Genomic DNA, 9162 nt, shown 5'->3' with positions numbered 1-9162 from the left:
CTCAATATTGATACTTCTTGCTTCTGCTTAACAATGAGTGAAAAAAAGAGAAAAGGCCTGAAAGTTCCATTCTTCCCAAAGACCACATGGCAGCTTTGCCTGACATGTAACAGCAGAGGTAGTGCAGAATACAGTCTTGTTATTGTTTGTGATTAAAATATTTCAATAAATATTAGAAGAACAGTGTCACTTTAAACTCAGTATCAATAAAATATAAGGTAGCAGAACTATGTGGGGAATTATGAATGAAGGGCTATTACTGACTTCAGTGACATCTTCTCTCATTCTGGAAATATAGCAGCCACATCCTTCTGAGTATTCACAGCACGTTTTTACAAGTGTGCGTTTCCTATTTTTGATGGTATGAATTGAGGAAAAGTAGTTCTTTATTTTTTTGAAATGGGCAGTGTCCTTGTTGAGAGGAGCCAGAAGGAAAAGGATACTGGTATTGTTGACCACAGCTAAAATCTAATTGACCTCTTTGCTTCCTTCAGCTTGACAGGGTAAGGTAAGTAGCTCACACTGCAGTGCACAGCTGTTCCAAAACATGCATGAATACATTTCAGTTTCTGAAACTTTCTCAGAGGTACTTTGCTCAACAGTTTTGCACCTGTGCATGAGATTCCTCCATTGTGTGGCAGCATGAGTGGCCAGGAATGTCACCTTACCTGCCTCAAGAACAAGCACATACCACAAGCCTCTCATTTTTCACTTACTTCCAAGTGAATACAATTTGGGAAGAAAGAAAAGAGCAAGCTCTGCCATGGCAGGTATCATCAGGATCCTTTGAACAAAGGTAATTAGAGTTTTAAAATAGTTTTAGGTTTTAAAAATCTTTGAAATACTTTTGAGTGTTTCAAGCCTTTTGATACTCAAGGAAATGTAACTGAAATTGTATTTTTGAAATTTTACTTTGGAGTGACACCTATAGACTGCTGGTCCATTCCCTACCAATACCTTGTCCACAGAGTCCTGAATTCTTGCATAATTTCAAGCTTTTAGGAACTAATGCCTTCAGAGAAATAGCAAACATGAGACTGTGGTACTCTAATGATGCTGTTAATGTTATCTAAATGTAGTCAGTCCTTTGCTAGCACTGCACTGTGTGAGCACTGTGAGAACAGTTAGGTTTGTATGTTTAGGTAGAAAAGGAGCTCATGAATTCCTCCACAAAACAGCATCAAAGATGATAAAGTAATGCCAAATGAAGACTTGCCCATCTGTTCCACATGTACTAAAGGTGTTCCTGGGGAGGTCACGGGGTTAAAATGCCCATCCTCTGTACAAACACAGTCAGAAAGTGTGGGCATTTCCTTACAAAGACACTTTGTGATCTCAAAATAGACTGATTCCAGAGTTTATATGTAGGTTCACGTGCAAGTACCTTTAGGTGATCAGCTGTGAAAAGAAGGTATTGACCATTCTAGCGCTTTTTCAGACCAAAAATTGAAGGGGAAAGTGTCAAATTCCATACATCTGGGCACAGAATCAGTTACTGGCAACACATATTCTCAGTTAGAATTTATGTTTTTAGATTAATTGCCTGATGTGAGGGTGCATCTGTGTACCCGAGAGTTCAACTGTTTTCCCAAACAGATCCCACAGAAAGTCTTGCTGTGGCTGTTACTCTTTTCTCCCTAACACACTGCTGCAGCTCGTTCTGCTATGATTTGAAAGGGATGATGAAGCATAGCCTTTCTTACTGAAGTTCTCTTGCATCTTCCCATGTCAGTTCTTCTGATATACTTTAGCATAGAGAGAAAAACGTAGGGATTTCCTGAAAATAAACTTAGAAATACCCATGTTAAGAATCAGTGTTGTCAAATTCATGCTGAGATCAATGCTTCTGGTTTATTTTTCAGAAACTATTTTAAAGCATCTTTAAATGAAATGAGAATGCTTGTTTAGAATTTAATTTTATCACTGAAAACAAAATTTGGAATAATGATGAAATTTTGAAAAGGTTGAAAACTCATGTTTGTTCATGATTTTTATCTTTAACATTTGTTTATCCCATATCTGAGTGAACAACGTGAGTGCCATCCTTTGCCAGGTCTGCTGCAATTCATTCAAAAGCTCCACCTACCAAATCTTTGCACAAACAATTCACAATAAAAAACAGGCGGAATGCAAAAAAAAATTCCTGCTGAAATAAGTCATCCATCACTCTGTCTGTCGTGTGGGCTGTGCTGCCAAGCAGACTGAGCACTTCAACAAATATTTTAATGATTGGATTAAATTTGAGCTTAAAAAAAGAGGGAAGGAAAAAGCTGTCAGAAGCCCATGGCTGAGCAGGTCTTGTAGTTAAAAGTTACCTCAGCAGTCAAAACCTATTTATTTCAGAACCTTGCAGTTAACTGCAGTTCTGTTCCCTTGACTGACAGGAGGACAGTAACCTTGTGCAGCTCTCTGAATATTTTTCATTTATAGCAGAAGTAATAAAATAAAAAGGAGGTATAGTTATTGCAAAGCTGCACCTGCTACTTTCAACAGCTTTTGTAGCCATTTGTAAATTAACAAGTACTCGCATCACAGCTGAAGTTCTTTGGCTTGTTTGCAAGTAACCTAAGCAGAATGCACAGTGAGATTGATTAGAGTGACTTGTTCAGTGCAAAAGCAGCACATGGAGGTTGAGAAACCTGGAGAGAATTTTGTGCTGACACTGTTGCTATGTCTAGAGAAAAGCATCTTGTGGGTCAGTAAACCTATAGCCATTCTCTTTGGTTGTTTAATTAACAAGCAGGAAATTTGTATGTGGGTACATGAATAAATAAGTTTGTTTCCTGTCCTCTTCAGGGAAGATGATTCACACAACATCCTAGGTATCAAAAAAATACATTGCCCTCCATTTATGGGTTTTCTACCAGCCCAGACAGACAAACTGAGAAGATAAGGGTGTTGTACACATTTCTTTGGCCTAAAGAATGTCTGTGGCTCCATGTTCCTGTGTGTGTGTGTACGTGCGCATGTTTCAGGAGGGGCTTAAATTTGGGCTTCTCATTTTCTGTACTGGCAGAACCTTCCCAAAGGCTTTCTTTGGTCCATCCTCTCCCCACAGGAAAGGATGATGGCGAGCTCTCCATGTCTGTCCTTGTTGATCAGCCAGCTGGGCTCTTTCTTCTGCTGTGCTGAACTCAGTTATTCTATACACACTGATGACTGCTCATTCTTGTATTAATAACTTCCTGGAGGGTAGTAGCATTAGAAAAATAAACCTCAGTGTTGAGAAGTTGTTTGAAAGTTAGCTGTAGTTGTGTTGACACTGCAGCCTTTTGTTCTGTCTCCTCACCTGCCCCTGATGTGAGCACTGGCTACTGATGTGCAGGACACTGCACTGAAAGTTATCCAGCTCCAGTAGAAGTGTTTACTGAAGGCTTATCTGCAATCAAGAGTGAAAATGTTAAGTATTATGTGTACTCCATGCTAAAACAATAGGCTTTTAATATACTTTTTCTTACTCAGTAGAGGAAGAGATCTCTGGTTTTAGAATTCAGACCTGTGCTTCTGACCGGGAAAAACAAGTCTTAGCCTGCCTGGCAGAAACAAATCCCATGGTAGCAGCCACTCAATCAACAGCTTTTTGAAGTCACCTTTCCTTGCCTTAACTTTTCTCTAAAGCTGTAAGATGCCACTTGAAAGAGCAACAAAAACATCAGTGTAGACAGTACTGTGTAATTAGGAATCTGTGACATTCCTTTGTCTTGCAAGGCATCGTTAATGCCCAGCTAGTACTTCAGCTGATCCTAATTTAGGTAATGAAGTTCAGATCATGCAAGAACTTTCTCAAAATCCTATGGTTTATGCTATTTTGTACTAAAACAAAGTTGATATGTTTTGAAACAAGCCACAAAAAATCCCTTTTGTGCTATTTCACAGATTCGTTGATTTTAATTGAAAATTTGTAGCTGTTTTCCAGATTGCTGTAGAAATTGTATGTTGACCACTCTCAATGAACTTCTCACTGTAAGTGATTTAAAAATTAATTTTGCTGGGTCATTTCAGAGGTGGCATGATGTTAAACAACAAGGACATAATTTTTGCAGTATGTAGTTAGTGGCCTGTGGATTTGCCATGGGAACCTGGTGTGTAAGCAGTTTTAAAGTTTAGGTGGTGCTTAATTAGATTCCTTAAACCTTTCAGAATTATTCCCCAGGATTCTTAGGTACATATTTAAGGTGCAACAGCCTCCCCAGTACTTTGGCAGAGGCCAAGAGACTAATCCAAACCATGGGACTGTTTGTGTTATGAGTCACTGAAGTGGAAAGAGCACATAATGATGGGAAACAATGAAGCAGAACACGCTTAAAGCTTTTAACGCTATTCCTAGGAAAAAATTCCCTGAGGACTTTTGGCAGCTTCCATCTTTTGTAGCTGTTTCTGTCCTTTGGCAAGACGGGCCAAAAACTCTATGGTGATTATTCATGCAGCTCTGTTCTGGATGATGTCAGGGGCTCCTACGTGCACTGCTAATATTTTTTACTGTGTTTTCCAGTGTGGTGGCTGTCTGGAGAACATTATTTTAGAGCTGGCAGCTGTGATAGTTTTAAGCACTGTGATATCTAAATGGATTCAAAATCTCTTCTTAACATTGTAATGTATACTGGTAGCCTGTTTATACCAGCAGCATTGTGCTGATATTGCTGAGAAAGCTGAACGCAGCATAGTGGGTTTGGTTTTGAGATTTGATCTTTTTTAGCCAGTTAAAGGATTAGTTCTAGCACCAAAGACAGCATGATACCTGGATTCGGATGGAACTGCAGCTCTCACAACCCAAAGTACATTAAACTGTGGTTGAGGGTATTCATGATAATGTGGGAACAGAAAGTAAACTTTAATATCTGACAAGGATTTACAGTCCTGGTTTTGTCTCCGACTGTGATTTTTGGGTGAAAAGGCAGCTGGCTCTCAAGCAGGGCATCAGGAAGTCCCCAGGGACTGTGTAAATGCACTGAAATATGGTTACACACATAGCAACTGTTTGTTTCTATATCCTGCCACTCTTTCATTCACTGTAAAGACGTTGGAGTTTATTCAAGCCTCCAATACCAATACAAGGGGTTTGGCAAGTGTTTCATTTCTGTGTTTGTGTGTATCTAGGAGACCTCTCCTAGTCACTAGATGATTACTCCCTTGAGGCACACTGAAAAACCAAGCTGCTGGTGATTCACAGTTGAGAATTGTTGGACTTGTGTTCCAGATACAAGTAATACTCATGAGAAACATATGCCAGAGGAGTTAGTTTTCTAGGTTTTGCTACACTTGCTATCTCTTTGTTAAGTTGCTGGGTTACATTTTTAACTTACCCATGTTCCTGGCTGGATGTCTGTGTCACTTAATGTGCAAACCTCTGTGGTTTACTCTAGTTCTCATGCCAGACAGAGGGAAAGAAGGTGCAGTAGCCTGGGCTGAGTCAGGAGGACAAGCCTACAGCACATTTGAAGTTGGTGGCCCATGTTAGCTGTGTCAGCTAGGTGAGAGTTATAAAAGGGGTTTTACTTCCTTCTGAGTGTCTTGACAGAGCACAGATGGTTCTGTGTTGTTGGCCTTGAAGAGTGGACAGCCAGTACAGTGGGTTGCACCACAGTGACCTAAACTTCATGAGCTTTGCCAAGTGATAGAGACTTGTATATAGACCTGCATGTGTGTCCCAAGACTGCTTGTTATCAGTTTTTGTGAGTATCTAAAGGAGTTTCTTTCTAACTATCACTATAATCTTAGCTAATATTTTGCTTTGTTACTCGCTTGTCTTGATTTGGGATCCAAAATCACTCAAACATCTGGTTCATTGTGGAGGCAAACTCAGTGTGCCAATAGTCTTGGGGAGGAAGGATCCACTGAGATTGAAAGATAAAAAAATGAGGATGATGGTGATATTTACACTGGTGAGGAAGAAAATGCTTGAAAGTAAGAGTTCAAACTAAGAAAACAGTTGACAGTAAGTTAGACTTCAAGCTAAGGTTGTAGTCAGATATGCTTGAAGGTGGCAGAAGAGGGGTACTGAACAGCAGACAATTATTTCACATATACAGAGTTGAGAAGTAGCTGAAGGCAAATCCAGTGATGAACCAGTATCAGGATATAAAAAGAAACTCAGACATCACCTTTAAGATGCAGCCAACTGGTGGAGAGGTGGATGTTTTACTAGCTCTGAAGAACATTTACTGTCAGGCTCTTATGTGTGAGGCACTTGGAGATTCTGCTTGGAAAGTAACTTCAGGGCATGTCAAACATGTCATATCTTTGTCAGTCACAGTGATTGCTAAAATACACTCCTTAAACAAGGTTACATCACCTTTCTTGTAACATAGACTTTCTGTGAAACAGGTGAAGATAAACTGGAAACAATTTGATGAGTCTCATTTATTTTTGTGTCTTGATGAAATAATTTATGTTGTTTACCATTTTCTTTGGCAGATGCAATGCTTAAACTTCACACTGAAGAGTTAACAGTAGAAAGATGGGCCTGATCAGTCAGAAGGCAACAGTCTAAGATCACAGAGCAGCCCACAGCACTGCAAGGCAGGCAACCCAGGGGCCAGTGTTTAACCTGGATCATCTGTTCATAAGCACACTGCTTATGCCTGCATTCACTCTCTGTTCCCAGACTGAACCAGCCAATGACACACACCTTACCTATTATAATGCTTCATTTGTAGAGCACACACTCATAACAAAATACTAGAGATCTGGCCAACACAGAATATCATTCCAGAGATCAAGTCTTGCTCTTTAAAAGGGATTATTTCAAGTAAATGAAATTCTGAGTGGAGAATAACATTTGTGCAGGAATGTGCATGTAGTGTAGGAATGAGAGTGAGCAGAATAGAATTGATCCGAGGGCTTAGGTTGTTAGGTGGAGCACTTAACAAGATGTCTGGTTCTCTGGTATTATGTTAGATAACAGTTGGCATTGATATTCTGGTATTCAGTCTATTTTTCAAAAATGTGGGATTACAATTCTGTAATATTTAAACTCCTTCCACCCCCTCCCACCCTCCCAAAAAAAAGCCAAACAACCCAGAACACAGCTCCCCTTCTCCCAAGCAAAACAGCCCATTCAGTGTTCTTAGAGTTTTTACTAATACCGAGTAGGTGTGCTAAGCAGGAGTCTTTCCTTCTTCCATATGTAGCTATAGACATAATAACTTCCCAAGTTGTTACCCTGGGAACCCAACTAGCACAGATTTTAAGTTATGCTTAACTGTCTTTGTAACCTGTAATTACCAATAGAGGTAATAACAAATCTGTGTGTATTTGTATCATGGCAGCTCCCAAATTAGACACAAATAATCAGGATCCAAAAACAACAGCCAGAGGTCTGCCTGATACATATGCTTATCAGAATGGAATTTATATTATCCTCTTGCAACACAATCAGGGAGCAACACTAGATAGATGCTCAGTCACACCTAGACCAGAAAGTTCTTTCTTCTGATCCCTCCCCTCTCTTCTTTTAATTGAAGCAACAGGTTTAAGTAGACAATACATATTGGCAAAATTGTCCTTCATACCTCCAGTGTTAATGCAGCATTGGTTGTTTGTAGACAGCATCCTGAAAGAAGTGAGCAAGATCTGTGTAGATGGAGGAGAAAAGTAGAAGTGAGAAAAATCAGCTGGAGTGACCCCATGTGCAAGGATGTTATTGCAAAGATAAAGTTGGGTCTGAGGGGAAATTAAACTGAATATTCAAGTTAAGCACATCAAGCCTCTAGTAGTATGATAAGAAAATAATAGCAGGAAAAAGTCATGTTGGTGAGGTAGAAGAAAATGGTATATTGAATTGAATGAGAGAGGAAAACAAAAGATAAAATTAGTATCAAACAATATTAAGCAATAACAAAAGAATGATAGAGTTGGCAATGGTAACGTCACTGAGAGGATGGAGGAAATGGACCTACAGCATGTCCATAGACTACAGGCTGAATCTCAATCACAGAGAACAGTCAGAAGGGAAGAATGGGAAGCTGGCACAATTATATTTGGTTTTCCACCCCCAGGACTCTGTGCAGCCCCAGCCAAGCAAAGTGTGCTCTCTTGGATTGCTGTGTTCAGCCTGCAGGAAGCCAGGTCACAAACAGGGAACTGCAGCTGAATGAGCTGCTGGCACTTTAAAATTTTACCTTCTATGCAAATATTTCAAGGGAGTTCAGAGGCCAAACAATGTGAAAACAAAATGAAAACCTTTCTTGGCACTGCCTTACTTACTAGTTGAAGCATGTTTCTTCCAGTAAATAGGTGTGAGGCAGACACAGCCAGACACTGAGCTTGCGGTAAGTGCAGTTCTTGTCCCAGCCCTTTATCCAGCCTAAAGCTGACAGTAGTGCTTAGGAGCAGTGGTCCTGGACCAGAGCCCCTTGGGATAGGTGCTATACAAACCCTCCAAGTTCTGGGTAAATCCTCAGAAATATCCTATATGACGTATGGGTTTAGGTCTCGTTTTGAAGAGTGATACAGGCACTTGGCTGCTGTTTTCCCATTAATTAATTCCCTTTCCCTGTTTGGCACCTAGCAGAAGGCTTTTTGGTTTGCTCAGTCTGACTGCTGCCTTCCTTAAATCACTGGTTTTGCAGACATTTTCCTTGAAGATATGAAGAATATATCGTATTTCCATGGGCAGGATCAATGACTTTGGTATTAGGGGTTGGTTTGTTGTGCCAAAAGCGTGACTATTTTCTGCTGTTCATACTACTTAAATTCCCCAGCTGAGACAAGTGCCTTTGATGTCAGTTGACCTACATATACAGAGAGCAATTGAGGGAATTCGTAACACGTTTGAGTATGTTTGTATCTTCATGACTCTGAATATACTGGAGTTTTTTCTATTGTCAATCTTTTTTTTTTTCTTTTGAAATCACTTCAGCAGTCCCTGAAATTTGTATAAGTTCAGAGAGGTCAGTGTGTGATTCCAAGGTTGAATAACTGATGATTGAGTTGGATGTTAGAGGCATTTCTGAAACTGTTGGTTATAATAATAGCTCACTTGATATCAAACTTTTTGCAAACTGTTCCTATGAAGATGTAGTTAGCCAAAATTAATGGTAGTATATGAGCTACTTCATATTTTAAGAAGTATTGAATTAGTAAAAAGATAAATGTCTAAGGAAGTGGAAGTAGTGTCATTGAAACAGGCTGCAGTAGAGGACTAAAAGATAAAAGGTTAGA

Source organism: Poecile atricapillus, chromosome 11, assembly GCF_030490865.1.
Source record: "Poecile atricapillus isolate bPoeAtr1 chromosome 11, bPoeAtr1.hap1, whole genome shotgun sequence".
Lineage (NCBI taxonomy): Eukaryota > Metazoa > Chordata > Aves > Passeriformes > Paridae > Poecile > Poecile atricapillus.
The sequence above is the reverse complement of the archived record's forward strand: the minus strand, read 5'-3'. Positions refer to the sequence as shown.